Raw genomic sequence first — 13270 nt, forward strand, 5'->3', positions numbered from 1 at the left:
CAAAAATGAATTCTAAAAAATGTTTCTTTTTTTAAAACATTGAAGTTTCAAATTTAAATTTTTTCGAACCTTTCAACCTTTTCAAAAGCATCTTCCAAATCTTTCAAGCAAATGAAAGATTTGGGAACATGCTTGGAAAATGAAAACAAATGAAAAGCCTTATTATGAAAACTCTATACTGTATATCAAAGTAAGATGCAATCAACCTGCAATTTTAGATTGGCTTTTATAGTCAATTTAAACATTTCTGTATTAAGTCAATATACATATTATTAAATAATTTTTTAACACAGATCTAATCAATTAAAATTTAAAAAAAATCTTACCATGTAAATTGTTCTCTGTACTTTTATCTTGATAGAACACCACATTAGGCACTAAAAAACAAACAAATTACTAAAAAATGATTCAACAGTTTAACTGAAACCATTTTTAATTTATAATTCAGTTGTCTTAAAACATCAAAATTTATCAACCAACTTGTGTTAGTTAAAAATGTTTAATTACTAATTACATAGCATAATTTATTATTATGAAATATAAAAATAATAGTAATTAATTCATTGTACAAAATCAATCTTCTGTTACATTCTATAACAAGAACAATTGTAATTTATATGAAAAAAAATTAATATATTATGTAGTATATAAATCTCAAATATAAAATTTTAATATATTACAGTAGACTCTCGTATAACGCATTCCCGTACAACGTGACAAAAAAATTGCAACTAGTGCTCATACAGCGCAATAAATTTAACATTTTCACATAGTTTCTGATTTTTTGTTTAGAAAAGTATATTTGTGTACACTTACCTGTTGTTTATATATGAATAGTGAAGCTGATAGTTTAAAGAAGTAGCAATTTATAAAAAAATAATAATACAATCATTTAAAGATATAAGAGAAAAATAATTTTATTCAACTTAAACAGTGAAGTGCATAATTTTATTTTAACATTTATTCACTATCGGAAGTATCAACAAATAAGTTCCAACGATGCTGTTTTGTTAATATTGGTTGTACAGTACAGATTTATTGACAACCGTTACAATTTACAGACTCCTGAATTTGCATAAATTGATCTGTCCCGTATAACGCGATTTCCTACAACGTGAAACGTATCCCCACGTTATACGAGAGTCTATTGTAATTATTACTTTTTAGCAACACAATAAACTTCTTTACAATAGGTATGAACAGTTCATAATATCTTAGCCTAAAAAGTATCACATTTAAATATCTTAATATAATATAATTTGAATTATAAAATATTTTCAGGAAAAACTTAATATAGAAGCAATTCAATCATTGGAAATCAGAGTTTGATTTACCATGATTAAACCAATTTTACTTCATTTTCTAGCATCATCTTGCTAGAGTTTAATGAATCCAGCATAATGCTATATATATATATACATGTGGTATGATCCAAAAGTTCGGGGAATGCAGTAATCTATGACAACAAAAGCATGGATTTGAAGTGAAGTTACAGCGTATGAAATGGATTTTACCAAACCACCTCTACGTGTTCAGGTTAATTTCACCCATGTCATGTGATTAAACCGCGAGCGCTGCTGTTTAATCACATGACGTGGGTGAAATTAACCTGAACACGTAGAGGTGGTTTGGTAAAATCCATTTCATACGCTGTAACTTCACTTCAAATCCATGCTTTTGTTGTCATAGATTACTGCATTCCCCGAACTTTTGGATCGTACCATGTATATATTCTAACATGGCTATACCATTAAGTTTTTCTCTGCTCTATTTTGGAGATATTTTTGTTATAATTTCTTTCTAATATTTGTAGTTGGAAAAACAGCTTAAAAGTACAGTGTGCTTTCACTAATCGAAACCAAATTTGTTTGTTGTTTTTGCCAAGATATTCATGGAAAAATAATCATGGATTTATTTATAAAAACATGTTATGTCTGTAATCCTTTTTGACTTGCTTTTTCTTGATAAGACTAATCTAAACAACTCAAAAAAAAAAAAATCTAATTAACAAAAATCTGTATTGTTTATGTACAGTACACATTAAATATTTATTCTTTAAACTTCCAATGCAAGAATCTCTTTTATAATTTGCTATTTCAGCTTTCACTTTATTTATATTATGTCCTTGTCACTGAGGTGAAGCTATTTTGTTTAAGATCTGCAATGTTTTTCTAATCCCCAATAAGTTTTCTCCTAGTTTTTCCTATATTTGTTCCTTGGATTATATGCAAAAAGAATTTAAATACTTATATAGAGGGTGATAGGTTAACGAACATAATCTGTTCCAAAACTTTGTTCACTATCTGAATTGTTTGTTAATCGATTATTGATTTACCATAGGTTTTTATGGGAATTTGATTAATTCATTCTGGAGACCCCAAAAAATAAAAAATATATACTTTCTTACTATGTTTATTTATATGTAATAATAAAAATACATTGATAAAAATGTAAGACTGTATATGTCTTTTTTTTTTTGTTTGTGGTTGTTAAAGAATCTTTCTAATGTTGATTGCTTCTCTCTCTTCTTCAAGACTTTTCAGAAGTAATTAATAGCATTGTAATTGTAGAGATCCTTAAGTCTATTAACCTCAACCTGATTTGGATGCCATTCTAAGACTGTCGTTCTGACATCCTCCCACTTCTTCAAAAAAATGTTTAATAGCAGATATCTACATTGTTTTCTTCTGAAAAAGAGAATTATATCTTGTCGAGTTTCTTGATGTTCTTCATTCAAGAGTTCTTGGCGTTCTTCTGTTGTCAGATCAGTTTCAGGTTCCATTATGAGCTCTTCAATGTTCTTTATTTCTCAGATGTGATTTTTATTACTCCTTAAGCTGTTTGAGTCTTGATAGTACAGTATCTTACCTAGATAAGATTGAACTGTGGCCTACTGTAGACCTGTATAAGCCATCTGCCCACTTTCAACCTTTGCTATTATACTATCACCTTTCGAAAATAAAAACCTATGCAAAACTTGACGAGTGCCTGCCCGACAGTCTTGCAAATACTATAAAAGAATTGTTTCTGTCAGAAAAATAAAAGGCTGGAATTAGAAGGGAGAGTTTCAAAGTTCAGAGGAATACTATCTGACAGGGTTGAGTGTCAACAATTGGAACTTTTTGGAGCGCGGGAGACGTTCCAGCGCTCCAAAAAGTTTCCAATTGTCGCCCAAAGACAAGGGAAGACCAATAGGTATTCATTATTTTACGTTGCTTCTTCTTGTGTTTGTTCTGTAAGGTGTTCGTTGTCCGAACACAAAAATCTTCCAAGAAAGTGTTCGTTATCCGATTTGTTTGTTAACTGAACTGTTCATTAACCAATCACCCACTGTATATCATTTTCATTTTGCACACTATATCTTTATTTTCTTTTTTTGTCCTTTTTGATGTACTTTATTCAATAATTTATTCTGTAACTATACAGTGAAATGTCAATATAATGAAATTGAGGGGATCATTGAAATATTTTTGTTATACTGAAATTTCGTTAAATTGAAATACAGTCAAAAATGAAAGGATGAAAGAACTTTATTGACGAAAAATTACGTGTTTTTTGTTTTTCAAAATGTAAGCATTTTTAAAAACTTTATCTATTAGTATTTATATAGAATCAAATTTTCAGGATATAAGTCATATTATAGATTAATTTTTATTCAAATTTAATAAAAATAAATATCAAAAAATATCATGACCAAACAACTAAACTAATGATAGAGAGGCAGGATTCCAACTAATCGATACTACTATAACTGTTATTTATGCTTGAAGCCATTATTTTCTGGTAAAAAAGTCTGATTAAAGAAACAACACACACAAAAATTAGTTTTTTTTGATAAAATGTAGTACTATGAGACAGAATTCCAGTAGGCTGTCAGGCACATCTTTTTGGTTAATTCCTTTTTGCATATTATCTAATATTTTAAACAGTTTTCTTTGGAAGAGAATAATAAGTTTTTTTTTCCCCTCCATTTTTTCTCATGAAGAAATAAACTGTAGAGTAATGACATCAACACAAAACCATCAGTAACGATTAAAATTAGTGTTGCAGTTGAACTAGACATTAAAATTTATGTTGCCAGATTGACATAATACTCAACATTTACTAATAATGAATGATTTATGCATTTATAGATTTTGTTATAATGAAAATATTCTTATTACATTATAATGGTATTTGTTAAACTGAAACATTTTTGCATTAAGCTGAATAGGAAATTGGTGGGGATTAAAGATATCAGTTATACTAAAAATTTTGTTAAACTGGTGTTTGTTATACAGACTTTTCACTGTATTTATATTGTATTACTTTAATATTTTCTTAACCTCTTCATATGTCCTTTTTCGTAAATTTTTAATACTACTTTTAATCATATTTTTCCTATTATCTATATACATTTTTGAATAGTCAGTTTATTATACATTATTTAACTTTTTCTTTCCTTTTGTTTTAAATGGACATCCAAGGAAGATAAAAAAGTTTTTCTTATTCCACAGTAAATACATTTCTCTTTGTGTAACTTGGTAGATATAAGGAAAAAGGATAAGAAATTTTTATCCAGTGTCTGTGAAAAGACTGTCCACTTAATAAGACTTTTGTATTTTTACCTTCAATATTATGTCTGAACTGGATGTTTTGTTCCCTAAAGATAGGGTTACCTGTCAGTTCTTCCCTGGACTGTTCTCCAGACAATTCTTTCTCAAACAGTTTTTCCCTGACAATTTTTTAAAAGTAATTTCCAAGATGTTGCTTTAGTCAATTATTTCCATTATTCTACTATGTAGTTCTGTCTGCATAATTCTTCCTGCAGACAATTTTGAATTAAGACAAGTAAATTTTATGAACAAATGATCTTTTTACATTAATACAAACATTTCATATGCATTAAAAAAATATCTAATAATTTTACATTTAAAAACTTAATCTTTCTAATTACATAATCCTTAACAGAATATAATATTCATAGGCAGAAATGATAAATTTGGAATAATTTACCTTTTCCTTCTGCGGGTGATTGCTTTGTCAGTTCATATTCTTTGTACACATTTTTCCAGGCTACAGAAAAAAATATATATATATATATTTAAATTTTCTTTAATTTTATTAATTAAAGTAAATATTTATTCCAGTTAAAATTGAAATTATTTTATTTCTTATTTAGTAATTTACATTAAATATTTTAAATGAATAAAGACAATGTCTAAATAATTTCAATGAATTGCAAACTTAAAGTTACTGCTAGTCCAGCCGTTCCCAAAGTGTGCATCGTGGTGCCCTAGGGTGTCGCGGCTTCCTCACAAGGGCGTCACGAAATGTTATAAAATTTTTATAATGTCAGAAATTAATGTACTTGTTAGAATTTCACATAGGGCACCTTGGGAAAATCAGCACCCTTGTAGAAAATCTGCAAGGGTGCTGAGAATCAAAATAGTTTGGGAACCACTGGCTTAGTCCATTCAATATCAAAAAATTTAAGCTTTCTAGAAAATAATTTGTATTTTCTTATCGTTTTAAATTTAAATAGTAAACAAAATCAACTTAATTTTGTTTATTATCTATAGTGCAGCTACATTTTATGTGAATTTGAAACAGTTTAATATATTGTAAAATACTATTAATAAAATCTCATTGTATGCAAAAAATTTATGAGAGTAACATATGCATCTCGAAACTGGTAAGAATGTTTATAAAAAGAACAATTTCCAAAGATAATGATCTAAGCAGTTTGCAGTTTCTTTGTAATATGGCAATTAACAGAATGAGAGTCTGCATACCAAGAAAACCTGAAAGGAGAGGGAGAGGAAAAAATGAAAAAACTTATATCCTGCTGGATATTTACCAGCAGAAGAGACTTAATGGACCAGGCTTAACTAGTGAGAATACAGTGCATCCATTTTATCCCCCATTCCCTCAGTATTTTCAACACTATGATTATGATGATATAATGTAATAAAAGAAAAGATAACATTAATAACAAACACAATAGCATGTTTAAAAGCAAGAATATATTGCAACAGTTTTAAATTAATGCATTTTGAGAAGGCATCATCTTGCACAATGTATCTCTTGTGTAAAATGCAAGTGCATGATGTAGAAAATGAGGTTAAATCAAGTATATAATTATATAAAAACATAACATATCTTGCCCATTAATATTTTAACTACAGTAATGAAAAAATAATTTTAACAATTAAAAAGATTGTTTTAATGTAAATGAATGCATTGAGATCTTTCAAAGTTCCTAAATGACAAAATTGTGCTAACTTATAACAGATCTTTACTTTATATACTACTATGGAAGCCTAAAGTTTTTATCTTTTTTTTATTGAGCTTCCATTGAAACTCTCACAATGGTAAAACTTGAATTATTTAAATTTTGTTCCTCAGAACAAAGGTTTTCAAATTGGAATTGTGATATTGATGCCTCAGACCAAATTTCAATTTATAAATGCATTCAAAAAACAATTTGAAAATGCACTGATTGCACAATATTCAAAGAGCATTCCGATTTCAAAACCTTTGACCTGAAGATGATCCGTAGAAAGGATCGAAAATGTTAGTCCATCCATCTGCGATTACTCACTCGAATTATTTATGGTTCTTTTAATACACAGAATCAAACACCTTAAAGTTTGATAAAGTTCCTTAAATGATTAAAAAATAATAAGAATAATAATATAATTCATTCTTCTTAAAAAATGCTAATCAAAAGATAAGATAAAACCCAAATTTTATATATGAATATGAAATCTTATCCAAATGTTTTATTTTGATGCCAAAACTAGAAGATTAAAATCAATAATTCACTAGCAGGAACCTGTTTAATTGGATGGTTTTATTCAATTGAAATAAAATCAATGAGTGCATTTAAAATTTAGTTTCTACACAAAAGTCATCAGTACAGCAAGTGTTTGTCTGAGATTTGCATCTACCTGTCCTTCAGTACCATGAGGTTCTTCCCACAGGACCTGTTTCTCAATGGCTACTTTCAATTTTGTATCTTGGTCCCAGGGTGGCAATTTGGCATTTTTAAGGTCAACCAACTTCAACTGGCAGAACTTCAGATTAATGGTGATGCTAGTGGCAGCCCACTCATGACAATCATCTTGTCCTGGGCTTCAAAAATAAACTCTTAGACCTACCAACAGTCAGATATTCAAGTTTACTCCTCTTTTGTTGGTAGGTTTGTCAAGAGATCCATCAATTGGCACTAAGTAATGAATTGGATGGTTAGAATCACATTTTAGTCTCATCACAGAGTAACAGTAAAATAAAAACAAAAATTGGCACTAAAAGTTGATAGATGGAACTGCCATCAAAAATAAAAATGATTCTTAATTTTATTTTATTATTTAAATAGGTACTGCAAGTGTTTAAACTTATTAATGTTAAAAAAAATAATAATGAATAAAGAATTAAGGCATAAGTAGCAAACAGCAAGAATTCAGAGTAGGGGTGAGCAACGGGTTGTTTTAATGATTAAAAATAAAAAACTAAATCACTAGATGGCATGTGAGTGCCCAAAATGTTTGTCCTGTCCTGTAGACGTAACAATGTACTTTTGCCACTCCACCATGTCTGAACCATTGTACCTTTCTCAAATCTTTCATCAGTAGCATTATATCTACAGAGCTTTAATTTGATGCCTGAACTATATTTTCTAATTCCAGCAATTTACTTAAACTAAGTCTTACAGATTCAAATGCTTTTTCAATTAATATATAGATTAACTACAGGTGAAATTATATCACCCTAAATAAGTAATGAAAAAATTCCTGGAACTTTTTGAGCAAGAAATATTGTATAAACATATCCAATTTCAATATTTAGAATTTGAGTAGCTACAGTAAGTTAATAATAGTAGTCTTGAACAGGATAAAAGAAAATCCGCAAAGTACAAACACAAGAATTACATATATTGTCAACCATTTCAGGCAAACTGTGCTTCATCACTTCAGTGATTAAGTACAATTTGTATTCTATTCTTAATACTTAAAAATAGAATCCATTTTCTACAGTATTTTTTGCTAAAAATGTTCCCAGATGTCATTCTTTAATTGCAATTAAATTTTAAGTGTCATTCTATATACCGTATATCTCGACAGATAAGACGATAATTGAATCGTAAAAAAAGGCCCCAAAATCCGGGGTTGTCTTATAGGACAGATACAAAAAATTAGATTGAAATTTATATAAATTAAAACCATTATATAAAAAAACGAACAAACCGTAATTATTTACTAATGGAGAGTAGGGTATGTGCACAAAATAGAATAGCCCATATGACGTTTTTGTGAATAGTCAAGGTCATTACCCAAATGCCGAATCAGTGCGAATGCTTGCAACAACTGCAAGGCAGTGCTGCCAGATGAAAGAAAATAAATTTGTTCATTTGAAAAATTACAAATAGGACATAATTCCGTATACGCTATACAGAATTATTATCCAGATAATGATCGCTGATCTAAACGAAATTCATAGGCCATTGATAGTTTGGGAGTCATCTTATAGGACAGATATATGCTAAAACTATAAAACTTTGACGAAAATTTATACCTCATCTTATCTGAATGTCGTCTTATCTGCCGAGATATACGGTAAGTAATGAATAATTCATTTTAATCTTCTAGTTTTATCTTAGAAATTGGCCGGGACAGTTGCGTTAGACAGCAATTGCTCTGACTTTCTTATTACAAGCATAGTTCTCAGACCAACAAGCATCTTTATAACTATTGAGAATAAATCTACAAAGCAAAACATTTATGTTGGATCACCAAGAATAATTACAAGTCTTCATTACATATCTAAGATCATTGGTATAAATGGTCAGTTACGATGATAAAAATCTAGAGTAGATTTAACACACTAACTACCGTCTGGGTCCATTGGACCTGGTACCATTATAATATATGTTGTTATTCTTTAATAATCATGTACTCATGTACAGAACCATTTACGGTGTGCACAGAAACAAAACAAAAAATTAACGCAAACATTTTCAAACTCCATCAGAGTTCTTCCTCAGACATAACAGTTACCTGATGGAATGTAACAGCTTTTTAGAATATAAATTTGAACAGGTGTTCAAATTACAAGCACAAAAAAATTCAAAAATTCATGTCAAGCCTGTTCATTCAGTTGCCAAACAGGGACTCAACAAACAGTTAAATTGTGTTGTCCATCAACTATGCCAGGCCATTGACAAAACCATTTCCTCCTTAATATTTACGCACGTTGATGTGAGAGTAGATTTAAATATCTGAATGCCTCCAACCATCTGAGGTGTTCTATGGGGGACAAAGCGAGGATGAGTTTTGCCGTATTAAAGTCTGCTATGATGTCCAGATCTGCAGTGTATGTAGAGAGGGAGAGAGGGTCTGTGGTATTGTTGTTTTTAGGTTTCATGTAAGTGATGCCCTGAGTAAGAAATTTTGGCATGTCTTGTGGATTGATGATGATGTGTGTTAGGTATTTAGAAAGTTTCTGGTGCAGTGATGTAAATTTTTTGTACCAGAAATTTAGAATGTTGTCTACACCAGGTGTCTTCCAGTTGTGTGTTCTAGTAACAGAGTGGTGGATGTCATGTACGTTTATCTCAGCACAGGGCATAGTTGGTATGTTATGCAAGTTTTTGTTCTCCACAATCCAGCCAGTATCAGCACTGTGTGCAACAACACTGGACCAAAGACAAGACCAGTAAGTTGTGAGTTCTTCTGTTGGTGTGCCACTGTGCTGTGTATCAGTGTTTGTTTTGATACTGATTTGTCTGTAGAAGAGTTTTTCATTGTTTGTGAATAATTTATTTTGTTGTTTTCGTAGTGAGCATGTTTTGTATCATTTGAGTCTACGTGCTTTGGCTGCGAGTTTTTGTTTTAGTATGTCGATGTATTCTGTAATGTGTGTTTTAATTTTCTTGAAAATGTTTTTGAGTTGTTTCTTTAATTTGGGTGTTATGTTGTTTTTAGTGTATTGTGTCAGCCTGCCTAACTGCTGTGTAATGTCATTTATTTGTGTTTCTATTCTTCTCAGCTAGGCAGGCTTGTGATAGAACTGTGTTTTGTGTGTATCTGTCTGCAATTGTATTTTCAGTCCATGGTGTGTCACTACTGTGACTGCCCCAGCATAAACTAATGTATGAATGTCTGAGAGTGTAGAAATTGAATGAATGTAGTGTGGTAGTAAGTGAGTGTTTACATAATTTAGTGTTTTTCCTACTTTTGACGTGTTGATTTTTGGTATTTGTGGTCGTTGTGTGGGATCTGTGCCTGCATATTTAGTGAGTGTTTCCTGAAATATAAGCGATAGCATATTAACTAAATCAATGTCTATGTTATCAGTGATGGATGAGGAAGTGTCTGTAGTATCAATAGTGGTAGTTGTTGTGTGTGTGTGCTGTAATCAGTACTTGTTGCTGGATTATCCTGACAGGTTACATGATCTTCATTAATGTTAGATGTTTCTGTCTGTTGATGTATTTGATCAGCAACCTGTTGTTTGATAAGTTCAAGTGTTGTTTGTGGGATGAGGTTGTTGTGTATAATTGTTCTTTTTTGATCAACAACCCTTTGTTCGGTGACAGTGAGGTGAGGATATTGTTGCGTGAATCTATGCTGTAGTTGTTGTCTGTATGCTGTCATGTTTGTTTCAAGTTTTGTGATGGTGTAGTAAGTATGGATGATAAACTCGTTCATTTCTATTGTCCATTTCATCTGTTGGCATGGTTTTCCAGCCTTTGTGGTCAGTGGATGCATTGCCATAGAAACACCAAGGCTAGGTTGGTTCCTCACATCTGTTGAGGGCATTGAAGTAACCATGCTTGGGCCGGTGCTGCTTTCGCCACCGGTAACCAAGGAGACTGTGGCCTATTTTTCGAATGTGAGCCTCTGCTAACCCACGAACACAGACCTTGTTAACCTGGGCAATGTCCGAGCCGGTATCATACTTAGATCTAGTTACTACCATGATAAATATCTCCACAGAATGTGGGTGTGGTCACTCTTAGCTTCATTTCTCCCCATTGACCTTACTGGCATGGGTGTCCCTATAAGGATCTTGTGCTCCAGCCTGCATTGCCCTATAAATCAGTAAAATTACTGGGCTTTCCCACCACACAACCAGGAGGTGACCACAGGAGAGTTATTATTATTATTAATTATATTTAAAAATAAAAGGCCTTCAATTATTTTAAATATTTTTTAAACATTAATATTTTAATGCTGTTCTTCAAAGATAATTATTAAGTCTCTGAAAATAAGCCAGATAAACCTGAAAGGATATAGGATCTACATATTTAGTTTACTATAATAAAATATATCTGATAAATACTAAAATATTAGAATAAACTGATATAAAACTTAAACCAATGATTCTACTTAAAATTTGTGCAATAGATCTATAAATCAAGAAATTAAGTTGTGCTGAAAAATCTTTAAAATATAATATAATCTAATAAATTGGCAATAGCATATTATTAGCTCATGTAATAAAATATTAAATCTACAATTATTAATTTTAACTAAACAGTTTAATTACATTACAAAATCTGTGCTGAATTTCATAAATAAAATAAATTCAATTGAAATGCTTTAAGGATTGTATTTGAATATTTATTGATTTATTAAATCAATAAATATTCAATACTAATAGCAAATAATTTAATATATAACTTACATTTATTTAATCTTGTAAAGTGTACTCTTTATAAAAAAAGATTATTTCAAATATAAATAATTTAAAAATTAAATACTTTAAGTGTGAGAATATTTACACTCACTTATTTTTTAACAAAATAATCATATTTAAAAATTAGAATTAATACTTACTACTATAAATAAATTTAATAACTTCTTCATGATGAGATAAAATAACCTCTTGTAAATTCCTCTGCATGGGAAATCGCCGTCCATTTATTGATGGATAAACAAATTTTGGTGAGCTTAAAAATAGATAAATTTATATATTAAAAAAGTATTATAGAATAGAAAATAAAACAATATTTTAAATATTTTATCCTAATTTTTATTAGTTTTAATATAAAAATTAAAATTTCTATTTTGTTACAAGGCTACTTATAATTCCTTATTATACACCCAGTTAATTGATAGTATGTCTAAATTAGGTGTAAGATTGTTTTTCAACAAAACTTTAAATATTTTCAAGCGTTTAGGAGAAAATATAAATTTTAAATGAGTAGAAACAAATAAAGACCATTAACATAAGTTAGTTATATAGAAACTGAAAGTTTTCTTGTCTTTTTACTAATTTTCAAAACAGATGAAAATTCTACTCTGTCTAAAATGTTCTTATATTCACGTTGCAAGAAAGGGAAAACAATGTTTTTGAATGCAATTCGGCAAAGGCAATAAATATAAGGAAGTTTAAAATGTATTTTTTTCAGATATCTGTTCCATTTTGATTTTTTCATCATAGTTCAGGTCTTATCTTAGTGTAGGCATAGTTAAATGCACAGAATCCAGCAGGAGAGTGGATAATTATAAATAGATGATTATTTATTAACTTTTAAATATTTATTAAGAAATTTTTATGTACAAGCAATGCTGCCACTAGGGTATCTTGAACTCACATGAAAGTTCTATTTTTTGCACCTCCTCTTAGGAATTCACAGTATATTTGTACTGATTTATATATATTTTTTTATCACCATCAAAACACCTTTAAATTCAGTTTGGATGGTGTGAATGTCAGGCAATGTTGTTATATACTAGTCTGCACCTAGAATCAATCTGTTTTTATTTTATTTTTTATCATAAACAATGCTCTTTAAAATTTTGCGACAATTGTTAAAATTTTTAAATTAAAAAACAATTATAGTCCTATTCTAAATTAATTTATCAATAATCTATTTATTTATTACATCAGCTAGTTGACGAAATCCATCAGAAATCAAATTAAAAAAAAAAAGCAGGTTTGAATGGCAGTTACAATATATAGGTCACACATGCTGTCTAGAAGCTACCAACCCCACCTGTCATCACATGACAATGTTTACTGACTTGTGAGCACTAACATTGGCCTTTCTTTATTGCTAGACTTATTATGTCACTACAGGACATCAAATTAGACTTAGAAAAACACTATTTTATTTTCAGAATGCGTTTCGGACCTGGAGTCCCTCAAAAGCTGATGAGGAACTCCAGGTCCAAAATGCATTCTGAAAATAAAAAAGTGTTTTTCTAGGTCTAATTTGACGTCCTGTGGTGGTGTAATAAGTCTAGCGGTAAAGAAAGGCCAATCTTAGCGCTCACATCAT

The 13270-nt window shown here is 29.9% G+C and overlaps 1 long non-coding RNA gene across 1 annotated transcript; it reads right to left on the minus strand.

Annotated features, from left to right (window-relative positions):
• Nucleotides 1-326: 326 nt before the first annotated feature.
• On the minus strand, nt 327-11957 carry LOC136971045 (uncharacterized). The gene is made up of 3 exons (XR_010880092.1): nt 11823-11957; nt 4996-5055; nt 327-377 (listed from the first exon to the last, which is right to left on the minus strand). It is a non-coding gene; the product is annotated as an uncharacterized lncRNA (long non-coding RNA).
• Nucleotides 11958-13270: the final 1313 nt, after the last annotated feature.

This window comes from Centruroides vittatus, unplaced genomic scaffold (genome assembly GCF_030686945.1).
Source record: "Centruroides vittatus isolate TY-2023 unplaced genomic scaffold, ASM3068694v2 contig_2292, whole genome shotgun sequence".
NCBI classification, from domain to species: domain Eukaryota; kingdom Metazoa; phylum Arthropoda; class Arachnida; order Scorpiones; family Buthidae; genus Centruroides; species Centruroides vittatus.